This window comes from Lissotriton vulgaris, unplaced genomic scaffold (assembly GCF_964263255.1).
Source record: "Lissotriton vulgaris unplaced genomic scaffold, aLisVul1.2 SCAFFOLD_2553, whole genome shotgun sequence".
NCBI classification, from domain to species: Eukaryota; Metazoa; Chordata; class Amphibia; order Caudata; family Salamandridae; genus Lissotriton; species Lissotriton vulgaris.
Genome location: NW_028244024.1, coordinates 229893 through 250416, shown reverse-complemented (window position 1 = coordinate 250416; position 20524 = coordinate 229893). Strand labels below are relative to the sequence as shown.

At 47.7% G+C, this 20524-nt stretch overlaps 1 long non-coding RNA gene across 1 annotated transcript in view; it reads right to left on the bottom strand.

Moving 5' to 3' along the window:
* Nucleotides 1–20142, bottom strand: part of LOC147668178 (uncharacterized) — a gene marked incomplete at its 3' end in the record, with an annotated part of 65209 nt that extends 45067 nt beyond the window's left edge. The window contains exon 1 of the long non-coding RNA XR_015304149.1: nucleotides 19990–20142. This is a non-coding gene — a long non-coding RNA (uncharacterized LOC147668178). The remainder of the gene's footprint in view (nucleotides 1–19989) is intronic.
* Nucleotides 20143–20524: the final 382 nt, after the last annotated feature.

Below are 20524 nucleotides of genomic sequence, written 5' to 3'. Positions count from 1 at the left end.
GGGACATCATCAGCAGTGGATTGCGGGTGCGCGAAATATAGTTAGTACAACTGATTATATAGGAGCAATTTCAATGGTTTTTTAAATGCTAATTCCTAACTATATATGGCCCGAAACCTATGGTTTTTTAAGTGAATTTGCAAGGTTTTTAAAATGCTAATTCCTAACTATATAAGGCCTGAAACCTATGGTATTTTAAGTGAATATATATATATATATATATATATATATATATATATATATATATATACATAAAAAACTAAGAGACCTTATGGTTATCTTTGGCTACAGCATGTCAACGTATATTTAAAAAACATACTTAAGGTACAGTTACCGTTACAAATTAAAACCAAAACGCTATTGAAATGTGCAAGTAAAGACTGGCTCCGCAATCCATAACTCACACACTAAATGCAATGCTCATGACCTAACCCTGATGTGACAGCTGCAATTGCAAACCCTGTAAAGAATCTTACAAATGAGAATACAAATCATATTACCCTTAGCCCAATGAAAGAGAACACTACAAAAGTTGCATTATTTATTGGTTTCAGTATTTGTTGTTGCTTATGTTGGGTTTTAGGTGCTGTTACTTATTGCTATAAATATTATGAGGTCATGAGCATACAAGGCAATATTACGCATGTTTCCTGTTACAGATTTGTTTATACCACATGTTTAGTTTGGGGGATATAGTTTGAAAAGGCTGTTTTCTTCAAAGTGCAACCAACAACAGACACTAATTAGAATTAGAATATTTAGGTTTTGTTTAACTTTTTATTATTACATTGTTGACAAAACAAAGACCAATGGTGAGGACCAAAATATTTTTGTGATTTTCTGGCTACAGTGTTCAGCACATAATTAGCATATTGGAATATAGCAGAATGTTCTAATAGCCTTATAGACCTTCGTAGCTGGGCTAAACCGGCTATTAAGTCCGGCTCCCTTGTTAAAGACCCTCGCCGAACGCTGGAGCGGGCCTTTAATAGCCGGTATAGCCCGCTACGGCAGGATATACGGCTATATTATGGATCTACAGTACTCGCCACATAAGTTGCCTTTGAATTTGCATATTTTGCAGACTAAAAAAAATGTTTCTAGCTCAAATAGTTTAAAATAATACTGCCAGAAATTGATATACCAAGAGCAGAGCCTGAAGTACTTCCCTGAGGTGGTACAAATGGTCCTCCCAGCTGGAGATGAAGACCCTGATGTTGTCTACTTAGGAGGTACTGAAGTTCTGCAACCCAGCCAGGACCTGGTTGACCAATCTATTGAAGGTGGCAGGTGCATCCTTCAACCTGAAGGGCATCACTCGGAACTGGAAATGCCCTTCGGGGGTAGAGAAGGCAGATCTCTCTTTGGTCCCCTCAGACAGAGGCAATCTGCCAGTACCCAGACGTTAAATCAAACATGCAGAGGAACTTGGCAGCTTCCGATGTACTGCCTTGCCTAAAAAAAATGTTTCTAGCTCAAATAGTTTAAAATAATACTGCCAGATAATATGCTGCATAATTTCCATGTTACTGCATAATTTAGATAACCTTGAAACATAATTTGGAATTATGAAGGACTGCCATAGATAGCATCTTGGCCCTAAACATTCGAAAAAGTGTGCCATTTAGAAGTAGTAGTTTATATCATGTTACCTTTATTGCATTATCACCTGCATTTGAGCATGTGAATAGTATAACTGAGGTCCTGTAATATCCCATTGGCTCTTTTGAGGACCCGTGAAGAGCATATTAAATCCTGGATAAGGATTCATCTTGGTTCACAAATTGATATACCAAGAGCAGTTGAAAATGGGTTAACATGGGCTGTGTTTTGGCACACCTGCTTTTTTTTTTAACTTCACCTGGCCGAATTAGCAGAACAAGTTGGTAAAGAGTCCACAGCTGAGCGTGTAAGGATTTATGTGCAAATTATGGTGATGATATTGCACGGATAGATCTAACTCCAGGGGAGGTTCTAAAACAAATTATTTATGTTTCAGAACTTTTTTTAAAAATTACACCTGATGATAAACAGGTCAAAGGCAAAAATTATAATATGTGATTACTTGACTCATTCCAATCAATTTACATGGAAGATAAGCAACCCTCTTCCAGAGGTAGCTGATGAATTTATCTATTTTGTTTTCATTTTCAGGAACAATCGCTCCAACATGAAGTTTGTGATAATGGCAAGTCACCAAGGCTTCATCTGTAGGTAATGCTCAGCAACTTTGTTTTATAGATCTATGGTTAGGAAAAATATTGAAGCATTACTCGGTGTTTATGTGTATAAATTCTGTGTATTTGCCCAAGGGCTTGAATGTTGTAAGACCACTGACTGATATATAATGCCCCAGGTTGGGAGCACCTAAGGAAACAATATCCAGTGGTAAGGAAGAGCTGTCCTATGCAGACGCTCTGACTGGAATTGAACCTGGTAGGAATACTGTACTGTAGCCATGGGCAAATTATTAGGAAGACATACTATATGAAAATCAGCTATTCTAATTCATTGGAACATAACATGTATAAGGAACTAACATTACTGAAGAATTATTCAGTGTCTTGCATAGCAGTCAATATTGCTGTTGATCGTTTGGCACTAAATATTTAAAGATTATTCAATGTCAGCTAATGCTATAAGAAAATGGTAAAGAAATTATCCAGAGAAGGAAATTGTGACTAGGATTGTAATCACTGTATCAAAATAAAAAAGGATGGTGCTGTTATGTAAAGATCTCCCAACCGATGGAAAACAATTTTATCTCAAAGCTAATTTAGATCTGTACGTTTGTTGATTCTATATACATTTTAAGACAGAAGCGGTACAGCTTGTTGACAAGCTATTGTCAAACTTATCAACGTCCACAAATAGGAATTGCAACCTCTGCATTTGCCAATTAGAGGATGTGATTCACATCCTATTTGTTTGTCCGGTTTAATAACAGGACACTAATCTTATATACTTCCAATATAGCCTTATAGCCCGCCGTAGAGGGCTATACCGGCTATTAAAGGCCCTCTCCAGCGTTAAAGGCCCCGAGCCAAAGGCGAGGGCCTTTAACAAGGGAGAGGGACTTTAATAGCGGTATAGCCCATCTACGAAGGGCTATAAGGCTATTAGAACATTCTGTCTGAGGACAGAATGTTCTAACAAAAAAAACAAAGCCTTTTGGGAGCGTGAGGAGATTGGAATCCCCTCAGGCTCCCTAAACCCTTTGTTCACAGCAAGAGCTGTGAACAAAGAAACATTGGAATGTTGGAGCTCCAGGCTTCTATCAGCCATTATAAGCCCAGAGCACTCCATTGTTTTCAATGGAGCTCCCAACATTCCAATGTTCTAATATTAAATAAATGGGGTACGGTAACATGATTCGAAGCAAAGTCTTTGTTAAATTCACCTAAGTATGTTATTGTTTATTCAAGGTTTGTAGTACTTGTTAATAATATTGTGAGAAATTGGGTAGCTCTGGTAGCTTGGCAGAGAGAAGGCAGGCTTAACTTAGAGGCAATGTGTAAATATTTATGCAGCAATCCAAACAATAATAATGTGAAACACAACACAAGAAAAATCCTACACAAATTTAGAAAAATAGAGCAAAATGTAATAAATAAATCATGACCGTAACAAAAAACATTCAATCAATTGAACCAGAGAAATGCAATTTCAAAGGTTTAAGTGAAAATAGCGCCAAAAAGTTCCATGAGTCACTCGTGGCGAGTTGGTCGTGCAAGATAAGGAGAAAGTCACAAGTTCAGGCTGACCATGATAAAGGGTGAGCCGGATTCAGGGACCAGGTCAGTCCCACTGAAAAGTTACCTTCTCAGTTCAGCACAAAGAGTCAAGTTCACAGTGAAGGAAGACTAGAGAAGCAGGGAAGCAGTCAGCAATGTATCGCGAAGAGCAAGCCTAGCAAGGTGTATGGACATCGGTGCAGTGTGAAGATCCTGTTATTGTCACAAACGTCAGACCGGTGCTTTGCGGTGGTACTCCCAGCTAGCAGATGATTCTGTAGCGTAAAGGGTCGAGTTAATGGACCTTCGTGTTGATGGGCAGTGAGAGTGACAAGGTTTTGCCACCTACAGGCCAGTTGGCGGTCACAAAGAGCCCAAAAACTTCAACACCAGGGGCCAGGATCTGAGGGGTGCCACTTGGGCATCAAGGGCTTGCTCCAGCTGGATCTGGGTGCTGGTTCACACTAGTAGCATTTAATTTATGGGCCCTGGGCACAGGTAGTGCCACTTTACTAGGAACTTACAAGTACATTAAATATGCTGATTGGTCAGAAAAACAGGAGGTTTGAATGCAAAACGTTAAGGGGAAAAACATGCCAAGGATGACAGGTCTAACGTGTGTCCCTCCCGAGTTGAAAGTGGGGAGAACTACTCAACCCTCTGGGAGTTCTAATCACCAAGGCAGAAAAACCTGACGAGACTATCAGCATTGGTGTGATCTGTTTTAGTCCCTTGTTCGTAGGCAGATGGATCACCTTAACACTTTGGGATTCTCACCCCTCATTTGCATTAGCCATCTGAGGGGTCTATGGTCTGACTGAAGCCGGACGTGAGCATCAAACAGGTATGTTCTCAACCTCTTCAGTGCCCAGACCACTGCACAGGCTTCCCTTTCTATTGCACTCCACCACTATTCCCGTGGTACTAACGGTACTAACCTCCTACTGATGAAGTCTACAGGTTGATCCAGGCCCTATTTGTTCAGCTGTGAGATCACAGCCTCTATGCCATGCTCTGAGGCATCTGTCTGCACAATGAATTCTCAGGAAAAGTCAGGGGCCTTGAGCATGGGTGCTGTGCACATGGCCTTCTTCAGGGTATCAAACTCGTTTTAGCAAACCTCCTTCCAGATCGCCAGTTTGGGCCGCTTCTTAGAAGTCAGCTCTGTAAAGGGCGCAGCAATGGAGCTATACCCCTTGACAAATCTCCTGTAGTGTCCGTTGAGGCCTAGGAAGTCTCCCCCACTCTGTCTGGGGGTTGGGGGGTTCCCAAGCCAGAATGGTTTGGATTTTGGCCTGGAGGGGCTGCACCTTGCCTCCTCCCACCTGGTGTCTCAAGTAGACCACGGAACCTTGCCCTATGTGGCACTTACTAGCCTTGACAGTCAGGCCTGTCCTCTACAGAGCCTGAAGTACTTCCCTGAGGTAGTACTAATGGTCCTCCCAGCTGGAGATGAAGACCATGATGTCATCTAGTTAGGAGGTACTGAAGTTCTCCAAACCAGCCAGGACCTGGTTGGCCAATCTATGGAAGGTGGCAGGGGCATCCTTCAGCCTGAACGGCATCACCCGGAACTGGAAATGCTCTTCTGGGGTAGAGAAGGCAGATCTCTCTTTGGTCCCCTCAGACAGAGGCAATCTGCCAGTACCCAGACGTTAAATCAAACATGCAGAGGAACTTGGCAGCTTCTAACCGATCTTTGAGCTCATCAGCTCGGGAGAAGGGGTCTGCGTCAGTCTTGGTCACAGCATTGAGGCCCCAGTAATCCACGCAGGACCTACGTTCTATGGTTGTACCTGGAGGACCAGCCTTGGGGACCAACAACACTGGGCTGGACCAAGGACTGTTTGAGGGATCAATGACCCCTTGTTCCCGCATTTTGCAGACTTCTTCCTTTGTGCTGGCTCTCACCTTATCAAGATAGCATGTAGATGTTTCTTTTCACAGGCATACTGTTCCTAGTGTCAATATTGTTTGTGCATCACGTAGAGAGTCCTGGGGTAAGGGTGAAAAGAGAGACCTGACTGCCCTAACAGTTGGCGGCAGTCCCTCTGTTTCTCCAGGTTCAGGGTTGGGGAGAGACTGACACCCTCCACTGACCCATCCTGCTCCTTGAAAGAAAGGAGGTTGGGGAGAAGTTCACTCTCCTCTGCTACTCCCTCACCCGTGACCAGGAACATGATTGCCTCAAAGCTTTCAAAGTAGGGCTTGAGGTGCTTAACATGCAAAACCCTGAAAGGGTTCTTCAGAGTCTTGGGGTCCACCGGGCAGGTGACCTCACTCTGGTGTTCTTTCACCTCATAAGGCCCTGACTAGCTGTCCCTTAGGATCATGCGCTCCACAGGCTCCATCAACCACACGTTTTTTCCAGGCTGAAACTTAATCTGAGTGGCCTTTTGGTCATACCACCATCTCATGACCTCTGGGCTGGCTTCTAGATTTTTCCAGAAGCATTTAATCTGGGTACAGAGCCAGCATGCAGCTTTCCTAGGAGCTTACTCTAAACCCTCCTTCAACTGACTAAGGCCCTCGCACAGGGTGCCAGTACAGAACCTCAAGTGTGCTGAGCCTAATCCCCTTCTGAAGGACCTCCTAAACAGCAGGCAAAGCAAGAAGACGTCCCACTTCTGCCTCAAGGACTCCAAAAGGCCCATGCTCATGCCCTTTAGGGTCTGGTTCAAACTCTCAACAAGCCCATTTGTTTGGGGATGGAAGGGTGTGGAGAACTTATAGATTACCCCACACTCCTTCCACATGGACTTCATGTATGTAGACATGAAGTTGGTACAGTGGTTGGATACTTTCTCCCTGAGGAACCCCACTGGGATAAAGATACCCATCAGAGCCCTTGCCACTGTGGGTGCAGTCACTGTCCTCAGAGGTATAGCTTCCAGATACATGGTGGCATAGTTCACCAAAACCAGGATAAGCTTGTTGCTTAGGGCTGTCTTGAGGTCAGAGGACCAACAATGTTGATGCCCACCCTTTCAAATGCCAATGAACAGGAATGGCTGCAGGGAACCCTTGCACTTCCTTCCTCGCTTGCCACTGACCTGGCAGGTAGGGCATAACCTACAGAATGCATCTAATACCATCCTCACCTGGGGCCAATAAAAGTAGGTAACAAGCCTTTCAAAGGTCTTGTCCTGCCATAGATGGCATGCCACAGGAATATCATGAGCCAGTTCTAGTAAGAAAGCCCAGTGGCACTGGGGACCACCAACATACGGGTAGCACCAGGTTAAGGAGCCTTAGGCTCACTCTACATAAGACCATTCTCCTAATAAATCAGGTGATCACCTGAGGTGTTGCCAGCTGTCTGGGCCTCTGCATGGTGCTGGTTCCGGAGCATAAACATCAGGTTCATCCTCTTCTCATACCATTGGAGTTTCAGGAGCAGGTTTCTCATGGTTCTTGTGATTCTTAGGCAGGCATCTAGACCATTCTTCCAAGCTCCATGTGCTTCTGACTACCCTATCGGGCAGTCATCAAGGGTATGGTCAGGCACACCCACTCAGGCAACCCTAACATCTCTAAGTGTGACTTAAGCTCCATCTCTTTCAGGATGGTGTGTTCTACGTCATTGCCAAGCAGACAATACACAGGCATGGACAGACTTACATCTACCCTTGAGGAACCTGAGACCCCCCTCACTCAAAGGGAACGAGAGCCACTGGATAGTGACTTTCATGCCTGTCAGTTACAACAACATGGAGTAATGCATTAAGGACTACCTGCCTGGGGGCCACCAGATTACATCTGACATTTGTCGTGCTGGCTCCAGTGCCTTTACCCTCTGGCCATTGATGGTGACCCACTGCCTGTACTTCCTAGTATTGCTAGCCATGCTAGTTCTCTACATCATCTCTCTGCCACCCAGGGACACAAGGGTAACCTCTACACTACCCCCCATACTAGCTGGGGCAATCTCCTCCCCAAATGCTACACTACCCAGCCCAGTGACTGCCCACCAGTGGGAGACTGTGCCCGCTTGGGATAATTGGCATCCCCCTTGTACTGCCGAACCTGTTGCCACTAATAGCAATTTTGGTGGGGCCGTCCCTGAGAACTTATTATCAGGGAAACTGTTCTTCTTCTGTTGAGGCCGGGATTTGGAGTCCTGACCCTTAGAACTAGTTTGGGGATCTTTTAGAGAAGTCCTTGTTTTTATGTTTGTCTCCCCCTTCCTTCTTCTGATGGGGACCCAGCCCACCCTTGTGGTAAGCCCCCTGATACCTTCTTATGGACCCTGGTGCTGATCTAGCGATATGCCTCCTTAGCAAGCCTAATGAGGTGAGTGGGGGCACTACATGTGCCCCCAGGACCAATATCCAGGGGCCCATGACAAACGGGGGACCTGTTTGAAATCCCCATTATCACTTCCGACAACCTTTTCATCACAGTGTTCCCACCATGAAAAGGCTGTTGAAAAGGGATATCGTAATTGTCTCAGCATGGCGGTGGTGCTGAGGCAGGCAACACTGCCATGCTGGGATGATGCTCCAGCCACTGCTCTGTCGGGGACTCTACCCACAGGGCCAAATTCAACAAAAAAGGGGAAGGGGCCGAGTGGCCCCTCTCTCACAGCCCAGAGCCTTAATAGGCCCCGGGGAGCTCATCACCCGGGGCCAAATTCTAATAAGAGGGGGGCATGCAGTCACCTTCCCTGAGCCTTAATAGTCCCCGGGGAACCCCATCCCCTGGGGCCAAATGTAATAAAAAAAGGGAGGCCTCCTTTTTTGACCCCTATCAACCCCAGGGAACCCCTTTCACTGGGCCGTAAGTTACTATAAAGGGGAGGAAGGCCATGCAGCCCCTTCCTCAAGCCTTTTTTGCCTTGGAAGCCATCCTTTGGGCCAAATACACCCAAAAAGGGGAGGTGTCTTATTAGGCTCCAGGGCCAGAAGTGAGAGCCCCAGTGCTCACCCAGGGCACCCACATATCACATGTTGGGGCTGCAGAGGGAGCCCCCTGGCCGCCGCGGCCCCAGCCAGCTTCCCTCATGGTGCGGGAATCAGCTTTGCTCCCACCTGGAGGGAGCATCTATACATGCTTGCCCCCTCTGGGGGGAGCAATATGTGTTTTGTTTCCCAGCCTGCATGAGTGCAATCACTGAAATATAACACAAGTCTTCTCCCAGCCGGCAGTAGCACTTTTAAACCTCCTACTGGCTGGGAGTAGATTAAGTGCTTGCTCCTGTTTGGCAGGAGATTTTTATAAAAAGCCCCCGTCAGACTGGGGCAAACATATATTTCCCTGCCCGCTGTAGTGTGGGCAGGGAAACTGCTGTGCCTCAGATGGTCTCCCTGGGACACAGTCACTGAGCTGGACCCAAGGGATGGGGTCCTTGGGGTCTTAGAAGGCCCAGCCCCAAGAGATGTGGTCCCCAAGGCCCACAATGGGCTGGGGGAAGGGGACCTGCTCACACTCTCTTCCACATATGTATAAAAAAAATGGTGGTGCCCACCATTTGTTTTTGCCACAATCTTGCTGGAGTCCTCCAGAATCGAAGCAAAATATGCTGAATTAAAAATAAAAAGCCTCTATGGGGGTCCCTCTTGGTCAAGCCCCAGAGGGCCTGGAGGGAGGTGAAGGGTATCCCTTCCCAGCTCCCTTATTTATTATTTATTTTTAACTTCAGGACAGGACACTAAGTCCCCGAGTCTTGTCATGGCTGCCAGCAAAATTTCTCCTTATGGATCTGGCAGCCAATCAGAGCGCTGCCTCTAGCGGGAGTCGACTGGCCTAAGAGAAAAAACACTCCCTGGGCCTATCAGAATGCTCTTTTTTTTATTGGGTTCAAGAGCTCGAACCCAACCCTTCAGATATACAAATATTTTTAAACCTTAATTTTTCAAAACCTACTGAACGGATTTACACCAAATCACAAAAAGCACAATCTGCAGACAACAAACTAGCTTCCTGCCAAACTGGGTGTATTTCCGCTCAGCTATTTCGTGTTGGCGGTGCCTAAGTCTATGGAAAATGTATGGGGAAATATGCTTTAGGGGCCCCACTTTTTTTCTCAGCTCCCGCTTGACGGATCACCCAAAACTTTCCAGGAAGAAGCTGAGGAGAATTTGCCTTTTTGGGAAAGTTTTGTGAAGATTTGTCAAATGGCACCAAAGTTATTAGCAAACCAAAAAACGCCTTTCCTATAGAAAAGCTGAGCTAACTATAACTACTCGGCTAAAATGTTATGTTTTAAATTGAAAAATCACTCACGCCCTCGCCATGCTCTGCTTATGACCTTTCATATTACAACACTCATGACATGTTCTGTGACATCATTGATAACATGACTGATAACATGACTGATGCCAACTGAAATGACATCATTGAGGACAATACTGTGCATGACAGGGGTGTGAGGTATAGTTACTTCAGGTAACTATAACTGGTGAATTTTAGTGTTTTTTTGAGTTCCAAACATTAAATTTTATCTGACATGTTGATCTAACTACAACTCAATTTAACTTGTTTTTTTATGTGAATATATTGGGTTCAAATCCAAATGATTTTCCATAGACTTTTGCATTTCACGTCAGCTTAATTTTTATACAATTTGGCAGGATTACATATTAGGAGTTGCAGATCATTCTGTGGGGTAGTGCAGGTAAGTATTTTTAAGTTATAAGGTTTTTCAACTTAGTGATATCTTGCAGCAAAATACTACTAAAAGTAGCAAGGAAGGCCAAAAATAAATGAGACTGCAAATTTAAAGTATCAGATTTACTACATGAACAACTGAAAGACCCTTTTATGGTCACATGCTAATGGAAACCTATAAACAAATAAATAACGCTTAGAATACATCTTTTTTCTTTGCATGCTCTTTGTCTCACAAAATAAAACTGGCCTAACAAGCCAAACAAAACCACAAACTACTATATGGAGGACTTGATAATTGGCCAGTAGGGGAAAAAATAATCTTAATTTTTATAACAACAATGATTGGTTTTCATTCCACTTTTGGCTTTGCATGAAGCACAATCCTACTGTAAGTAGCAAGGAGGCCCAAAATATAAACTAGACACATATGTAGAGTTTCAGAATTGCTAAATGAACAACTAAAAGACTCATTTCTGGCCATATGATTATGTAAACCAATAAACAAATACATAACAAATACAATAGCTAAAAAGAAAGAAATCAAATTAAATCTGATTGTCACTCTGTAGTTACAGTTAGTATTCCCAAAGATAGGAACTCCTCAGATATTAGCCCACAAATCATTTTCTGCCCTGAATCACCACAAACCTTTAGCATTTTCTACATTTTAAGATGATGCACATTTTTGTGGTCCATTGTTAAGGGCGTGCAAATATAAAAGGCGATCCCAAAAAGTGTTTTTCCACCAATGCATTCTCCATAGACTATTGTATTTGACGTAGCGTGAAAACGGCTGAATGGATTTTCATGAAATTTGGCAGGATTATAATTTATGGTGCCAAGATGAGGCTTTTTGGGTACTGCAGTTAAGTAGGGTAAGCATGTTTTTATGTTACAAGGCATTTAAACTTAGTAATATCTGTCACCGCTGCACTTTCGTGGAATTTCACCAAATTGTGGGAAACTACTGCGGTACAAGGCTGTAAACTGATTTTAAAAAAGTTAAAATAAATTCCCTTACCGATTACCACTTTATAAAGTGGCAATATGTAGGGGCCTACTACTTACCTATATATATGGCTCTAACAGTGAGCACAGCCAAAGTATAGTGAAAACAATATGGCTGCCTTTTAATTCTCTAAAAACGGCCATTACCCAATGATATACTGGCTTGTGATCCTCATGTACCACGGTATACTGCAAAGTTGTCACGGTATGCGATGGCCCAAAATATAACTAAGGCCTAGCTGTGCGATTGGATTGCAGTACCCTTGCATCACTCATGGTGTTGGGTCGGCAATGCAATACTTAAGTTAGATTTACAAAGGAACGCAAGTCCACCATGCACAGCCCTGCATTGATTGGTAAATCTGTAGAAAGGCAGGGCAGCCAATTCATGTTTTGAGTTACTCTGCACACCCTAATATACATTGCTGTTACATCTCGCATACACACGTATGCCACACCACTGTAGTCACTCCACTATGCGCAATTCCACTCTATGCCATGCCACTCCACTCTATACCTCTCCACTGTACAAGACTCCACTCTATGCCATGCCACTCCACTCTATACCTCTCCACTGTGCAAGACTCCACTCTACACCACTCCACTCTACGCTATTACAATGTATGCCACTCCAGTCTATGTCACTCAACTGTACGCTACTCAACTATACATTATTCCACTCTATGCCATTCTACTGTATGCCACTCCACTCTACTATATTCTATTTCACTGTATGCCACTCCTCTCTACAATACTCCACTGTACTCTATTGCACTGTATTCAAGTCTACTGTATACTACTCCACTCAATGCCACTGCAGTGTATGGCACCCCACTGTACACCACTTAATTCTACACTATTCGATTGGACCCCATTCCCATGTGCGCGACTCCACTGTACGCTATTACACTGTACGCGACTTCACTCTACGCCTCTTCAGAGTATGCTACTCCACTGTATGCCACTCTGCTATATGCGACTCCAGTAAATGCTATTGCACTCTACACCGTTCCACTGTATGCCACTGCACTCTATGCTATTCCACTCTATGCCATTCCACTTTATGCCACTCCACTCCATGCTATTCCACTGTATGCCACTCCACTGTACCCTACTCCACTCTACACCACACCACTGGGTGGCACTCCACTCTACGCCATTTCGTACTACGCTTTTCGATTGGACCCCACTCCAATGTCCGCCACTCCACTGTACGCTTTACAATCTGCCCACACCACTGCACATCACTCCAGTTCACACCACTCCATTATACGTCATTCCACTGTACCCTACTCCACTATACACTAGTACACTCTATGCCACTCCACTGTACAGCACATCGCTCTATGCCACTCCACATTATTACACTGTACACAACTCCACTCTACACCAATCCACTCTACGCTATTATACTGTCTGTACCTGCACTCCACGCCTCTTTAGTGTACGCCACTCAAATGTATGCCACTCTGCTATATGCCACTCTACGGCAATCCACTTTATGCCACTCCACTCCATGCCACTCCATGGTATGCCACTCCACTGTATGCTACTCCACTTTACGCCACTCCAGTGCATGCAACTGAACTCTACCCCGCTCCATTCTTTGTTATGCCATTGGATGCCTCTCCACTGCATGGTATTTTATTCTATCCCATTCCTGTGTATGCCAGGATTGACTGATTGTGATATTCCTCATGATACGTCATAATAATTGCGACATTATCCTCAGACAAACATTGAACAACATCAGAATTGAACATTTCTGTCATTGAAGTCCCCTTGCAAAGTTTTCATTAGAAATGACCGCATGGGCTCGGCTCTTCATCCTCAAATTGTACATTAATTTATTTACCTTCACAATATTGTGGTAGTCGATGTCCAGGGCACAGCACAGCAGCACAATATTTAAAACACAACATTCTAGTGCAATATCTTTGCAGAGGAGCAAGGGGAAGAGAAGGGTGAAGGTGGGAGAGGGGGAACTCTTGTGGAGAAAGAGAGGGACAAGCAGGGAGAGTAGGAGCTGCTGAGGGGAGAGCGGTAGGAGAGATGGCGAGTATGTAGTACTGCGAGAAGGAAAGGCACAGAGAGAGAGGAAGCAACCTCTGAGGAGATGTATGGGAAGAGGAGGAAAACATGGAAAGCTGAAACTGCAATGGGGAGAGAGAGGCAGGCAGGGGGAAAGCTGGGAGAGCAAGAATTGCTGAAGAAAGAGGTAGGGAGAGAACCGAGAGAGAAAGAAGCTGAAGAGAGAGAAACAGTTGAAGGGATAAAAGGGAAGCAAGAGGAGTGCAGAGGGGCAGAGAAGAGTAAATAAGGAAGACAACAACTGCGAGAGGCACAAAGTGAATTTCGAGCAGGACAAGGTCTCCTGAGTGGCGGGAGGGCTGACGGATCACCTCTATATCACACTCAGCCCTGGTGACGTTCTTCTGCCACTCAGCCCGCTAAAGCTCCCGGATCCCAAATTCACCTGTCACCTGTCTTGCCCCGACACTCATCCTCTACACTCATAAGCCCCACCTTGAGATTTTTCCTCTGGCTCCCCAAATCCTAAACCTGCCTTCTCCTTGCCTTAGGGCCTTCCTCTGCCCTCATCTGCCCCTCCCCGTGTTTTAAGACCCACCTCCTCTTCCCTCATGCCACTTGTCTATTGCACCTTGGTTTGAGATCATACTCATCCGTTTCACCCCTCACTTGTCACCCCTCTTGCTTTAAGTTCTTGATCTGCCCTCATGTCACTCACTTGTAAATCCATCTTGCCTGAGACCTCCTCCTCTGTCCTCACCTGTCACTCCATCTTTCCCTCACCTGTGAGTCCATCCTGCCTTAAAACTCCCTCCTCTGCCCTCACCTGATTCCATCTTGTCTTGAGACCCCTCCTCCGCCCTCACCTGTCACTCCATATTGCCCTCACCTGTGAGTTCATCTTCCCTTGAGACCCCTCCTCCACCCTCACCTGCGAAATCATCTTGTCTTGAGACACTCCCCTGCCCTCACCTGTGAAGAGCTGCGGCCCGTGCAGGTAATAGAGGCGGGCCGGGTCGGGGGGATTCCGGTGGATGAAGACGAGGGAAAATTAATTATTTACTTAATTTTCCCTCTGCATTGTCCCTCGAAATCCGCCCCACCTCTGTTACCTGGATGGACTGCGGCTGCCTGTGAGCCCATTTTGCCTTGAGACCCTTCTCTTCCCTCACCTGTGACTCCATCTTCCCTTGAGACCCCCCTCCGCCCTCACCTGTGAGTCCATCTTGCCTTGTGACCCCTTCTCAGCCCTCGCCTGTCACTCCATTTTGCCTTGAGACCCCCCTCTGCCCACACCTGTGAGTTCATCTTCCCACGAGACCCCTCCTCTGCCCTTACCTGTCACTCCATCATCCCATGAGACCCTTCTCCACCCTCACCTGTCACTCCATCTTGCCCTAAGGTCCCTCCTCTGCCCTCACATGTCACTCCATCATCTCATGAGACCTCTTCTCCACCCTCATCTGTCATCCCATCTTGCCTTGAGACCCCTCCTCCGCCCAAACCTAAGAGTCCATCTTGCCTTGAGACCCCCCTCTGCCCCACCTGTAAGTCCATCTTGTCTTGTGACCCCCTTCTGCCCTCTCCTGTTACTCCATCTTGCGATGCTCGTCTGCCCTCACCTGTGAGTCTATCTTGCTATGAGACCTTCCCTCTGCCCTCACCTGTCACTTCATCTTCCCTTGAGACCCTACCCTACCCTCACCTGTAACTTCATCTTCCCTTAAGACCCTCCCCTACCCTCACCTGTCACTACATCTTTCCTGGAGACCCTCCCCTACCCTAACCTGTCAGTCCATCTTCTCTTGAGACCCACCTCTGCCCACACCTGCAGCTCCTTCTTGCCTTGAAAACCTCATCTGCCCTCACCTGTGAGCCCTTCTTGCCTTGAGACCCCTTGTGTGTCCTCACCTGAGTTACTCTTGCCCTCACCTGTGAGTCCTTCTTCCTTTGAGACCCCCCTCTGCGGTCACCTGTCACTCCATGTTGCCTTGAGACTCCCCTCTGCCCTCACCTGTCACTCCATCTTCCCTTGAGACCCTCTTCTGCAAGCACCTGTAAGTCCATCTTCCCTTGAGACCCTACCATACCCTCACCTGTCACTCCATCTTCTCTTGAGACCCTCCCCTATCCTCACCTGTGAGTCCATCCCTCAGCTGTCACTTCATCTTCCATTGAGACCCCTCCTCTGCCCTCACCTGTGAAACTATCTTGCCTTGAGACCCCCTTTACCCTCATCTGTAAGTCCATCTTGCCCTGAGACCACCCTCTGCACTCACCTGTGAGTCCATCTTCCCTCGGGAACCTTATCTTCCTCACCTGTGAGTCCACCTTGCCTTAAGACCCTTCTCTTCCCTCACCTGTGAGTCCATCTTCCCTTGAGACCCCCCTCTGCCCTCACCTGTGAGTCCATCTTTCCTTGAGACCCCCTCTGCCCTCACCTGTGAGTCTATCTTGCCTTGAGACCCTTCTCTTCTCTCACCTATTAGTCAGTCTTGCACTGAGACCCTTCTCTGCCTTCACCTGTGAGTTCATCTTCATTTGAGACCCTTCTCTTCCCTCACCTGTGAGTCCAACATCCCTTGAGACCCTCCTCTGCCATCACCTGTGAGTCTATCTTGCCTTGAGACCCTTCTCTTCTCTCACCTATTAGTCAGTCTTGCACTGAGACCCTTCTCTGCCTTCACCTGTGAGTTCATCTTCATTTGAGACCCTTCTCTTCCCTCACCTGTGAGTCCAACATCCCTTGAGACCCTCCTCTGCCATCACCTGTGAGTCTATCTTGCCTTGAGACCCTTCTCTTCTCTCACCTGTGAGTCAGTCTTGCACTGAGACCCTTCTCTGTCTCCACCTGTGAGTCTATCTTGCCTTGAGACACTCCTCTGCCCTCACCTGTGAGTCCATCTTGCTTTGAGACTCTTCTTTTTTCTCGCCTGTGAGTCCACCTTCCCTTGAGACCCTTCTCTTCCCTCACCTCTGAGTCCAGCTTCCCTTGAGACCCTTCTCTGCCCTCACCTGTGAGTCCATCTTCCCTTGAGACCCCCCAATGCCCACGCCTGTGAGTCCCTCTTCCATTGAGACCCCTACCCTACCCTCACCTGTGAGTCCATCTTCCTTTGAGACCCACTCTGCTCTCACCTGTGAGTCATTCTTCCCTTGAGTCCCTCCCCGCCTCACCTGTGAGTCTATCTTTCCTTGAGACCTCCCTCTTCACTCACCTGTGAGTCCATCTTCCCTCGAGACCATTCTCTTCCCTCACTTGTGAGTCCATCTACCCTTGACACTCTTCTCTTCCCTCACCTGTGAGTCCATCTTGCCTTGAGACTCTTCTCTTTCCTCACCTGTGAGTCTATATTCACTTGAGACCCCCCTCTGCCCTCACCTGTAAGTCCATCTTTCCTTGAGACCCCTCTCTTCCCTCACCTGTGAGTCCATCTTGTCTTGAGACCCTTCTCTTTCCTCACCTGTGAGTCCATCTTCCCTTGAGACCCCCCTCTGCCCTCACCTGTGAGTCCATCTTCACTTGAGACCATTCTCTTCCCTCAGCTTTGATTACATTTTCCCTTGACATCCTTCTCTTCTCTCACCTGTGAGTCCATCTTCCCTGGAGACCGTCTTCTGTCCTCACCTGTTGCTCCATCTTCCCTTGACACCCTTCTCTTCCCTCACCTGTGAGTCAATCTTGCCTTGAGACCCTTTGCTTCCCTCACCTGTGAGTCCATCTTGCCTTGATACCCTTCTCTTCCCTCACCTGTGAGTCCATCTTCCCCTAAGACCCTCCCCTTCCCTCACCTGTGAGTCCAACTTGCCTTGAGGCTGGTCTCTTCCCTCACCTGTCAGTCTATCTTTCCTTGAGACCCCCATCTGCCCTCACCTGTGAGTATATCTTGCCTTGAGACCCTTCTCTTCCCTCACCAGTGAGTCAATCTTCCCTTGAGACCCTTCTCTTCCCTCACCTGTGAGTCCATCTTCTCTTGAGACCCCCCCTTGCCATCACCTGTGAGTTGATCTTCCCTTGAGACCCTCTCCAATGCCCTCACCTGTGAGTCCTTCTTGCCTTGGGACCCTTCTCTTCCCTCACCTGTGAGTCCGTCTTGCCTTGAGACTCTTCTCTTCCCTCAACAGTGAGTCCACCTTCCCTTGACACCCTTCTCTTTCCTCACCTGTGAGCCCATCTTCCCTTGAGACCCCCCTCGGCCCTCACCTGTAAGTCCATCTTCCCTTGAGACCGTTCTCTTCCCTCACCTGTGACTACATCTTCCCTTGACACCCTCCTCCGCCCTCACCTGTCACTCCATCTTCCCTTGAGACCCTTCTCTTCCCTCACCTGTGAGTCCATCTTCCCCTGAGACCCTTCTCTGCACTCACCTGTGAGTCCAACTTGCCTTGAGACTCTTCTCTTTCCTCACCTGTGAGTCAATTTTCCCTTGAGACCCCCTCTGCCCACGCCTGTGAGTCCCTCTTCTCTTGAGACCCCTACCCTACCTTCACCTGTGAGTCCATCTTCCTTTGAGAGCAGAGACCCCCTCTGCCCTCACCTGTGAGTCCATCTTCCCTTGATACCATTCCCTTCCCTCACCTGTGAGTCAATTTTCCCTTAAGACCCTCCTCTGCCCTCACAGTGTGTCCATCTTGCCTTGAGACCCTTCTCTTCCCTCACCTGTGAGTCTATCTTTCCTTGAGACCCCATCTGCCCTCACCTGTGAGTCCATCTTGCCTTGAGACCCTTTTCTTTCCTCACCAGTGAGTCCATCTTCCCTTGAGACCCTTCTCTTCTCTCACCCATGTGTCCATCTTCCCTTGAGACCCTCTCCAATGCCCTCACCTGTGAGTCCATCTTGCCTTGGGACCATTTTCTTCCCTCACCAGTGAGTCCATCTTCCCTTGAGGCCCTTCTCTTCCCTCTCCTGTGAGTTCATCTTCCCTTGAGACCGCCCTTTGCCCTCACCTGTGAGTCCAGTTTCCCTTGAGACCCTTCTCTTCCCTCACCTGTGAGCCCATCTTGCCTTGAGACCCTACTCTTCCCTCACCTGTGAGTACATCTTCCATTGAGACCCTTCTCTTCCTTCACCTGTGAGTCCATCTTGCCTTCAGACCCTTCTCTTCCCTCACCTGTTAGTCCATCTTCCCTTGAGACTCTTCTATTCCCTCACCTATGAGTCCATCTTCCCTTGAGACCCTTCTCTTCCCTCACCTGTGAGTCCAACATCCCTTGAGACCCTCCTCTGCAATTACCTGTGAGTTTATCTTGCCTTGAGGCCCTTCTCTTCCCTCACCTGTGAGTCCATCTTCCCCTGAGACCCTTCTCTTCACTCACCTGTGAGTCGATCTTGCCTTGAGACTCTTCTCTTTCCTCACCTGTGAGTCCATTTTCCCTTGAGACCCCTACCCTACCTTCACCTGTGAGTCCATCTTCCCTTGATACCATTCCCTTCCCTCACCTGTGAGTCCATTTTCCCTTAAGACCCTCCTCTGCCCTCACTGTGAGTCCATCTTGCCTTGACACCCTTCTCTTCCCTCTCCTGTGAGTCCATCTTGCACCGAGACCCTTCTCTGCCCTCACCTGTGCGTCCATCTTGCCTTGAGACACTCCTCTGCCCTCACCTGTGAGTCCATCTTGCTTTGAGACTCTTCTCTTTCCTCACCTGTGAGTCCATTTTCCCTTGAGACCCCCCTCTGCCCACGCTTGTGAGTCCCTCTTCCCTTGAGGCTCCTACCCTACGCACAACTGTGAGTCCATCTTCCTTTGAGACCAGAGACCCCCTCTTCCTGTACCTGTGAGTCCATTTTCCCTTCAGACCCTCCTCTGCCTCACCTGTGAGTCCATCTTTCCTTGAGACCCCCCTCTTCCCTCACCTGTGAGTCCATCTTGCCTTGAGACTCTTCTCTTCCCTCAACTGTGAGTCCATCTTTCCTTGAGACCCTTCTTTTCCCTCACCTGTGAGTCCATCTTGCCTTGAGACTCTTCTCTTCCCTCAACTGTGAGTCCATCTTTCCTTGAGACCCTTCTTTTCCCTCACCTGTGAGTCCATCTTGCCTTGAGACTCTTCTCTTCCCTCAACTGTTAGTCCATCTTTCCTTGAGACCCTTCTCTGCCCTCACCTGTGAGTCCATCGTCCCTTGAGACCCTTCTCTTCCCTCACCTGTGAGTCCACCTTGTCTTGAGACCCCTCTCTTCCCTCACCTGTGAGTCCATCTTCCCTTGAGACCCTCCTGTGCCCTCACCTGTGAGTCCATCTTCCCTTGAAACCCTCCTCTGCCCTCACCTGTGAGTCCATCTTCCCTTGAGACCCTCTTGTGCCCTCACCTGTGAGTCCATCTTTCCTTGAGACCCTTCTTTTCCCTCACCTGTGAGTCCATCTTGCCTTGAGACTCTTCTCTTCCCTCAACTGTGAGTCCATCTTTCCTTGAGACCCTTCTTTTCCCTCACCTGTGAGTCCACCTTGTCTTGAGACCCCTCTCTTCCCTCACCTGTGAGTCCATCTTGCCTTGGGACCCTCCTCTGCCCTCAGCTGTGAGTCAACCTTCCCTTGAGACTCTCCTCTGTCCTCACCTGTGAGCCCACCTTCCCTTGAGTCCCCTCCTCCTCCCTTATGCCCCTTACCTGCCCTGGCGCGCCCTCCTTGTGCTCCTCTGCACACAGACCCCGCTCCGGCTCGCGGTGCCAGTCTGCCCTCCAGGGCTCGCTCTGCAGCCGGGGCAGCAGCGCCTGGACTCCTCTCCGCACCAGCACTTTGATCTGTCAATATTAAAAAAAATCCACGTTTAAAAAAGAACTGTCGGGAAGCCGTTGCACAAGCGGATATTTGTTTGCACCAAGTCAGCAGAAGTTCACATGATGACCGGCCCTGTCCGGCGCGCGTGAGCCTCGGTTCCTGCCCCAACTGATAGGCCCGCGCCACCGGGGCAGGATGCACTGACCTCCGCCAGGCGCCAGCGACAGCGAGGGCGGACTCACCGCTCAGACCGAGCACGTGGGTACTTTTTGGTTGCACGCCCCACACACACTCCCCATCCGTTTGTGGCTCACTAGGTTGATTCTGCCCAAGGGCAGCCCTGAAATCAGGGGCATGTTTGAGGACCCCCCACAGGGTCCAGTGGGTTGTGCACCTGCAGTCTAGAAAGCCATCACCCTTCAG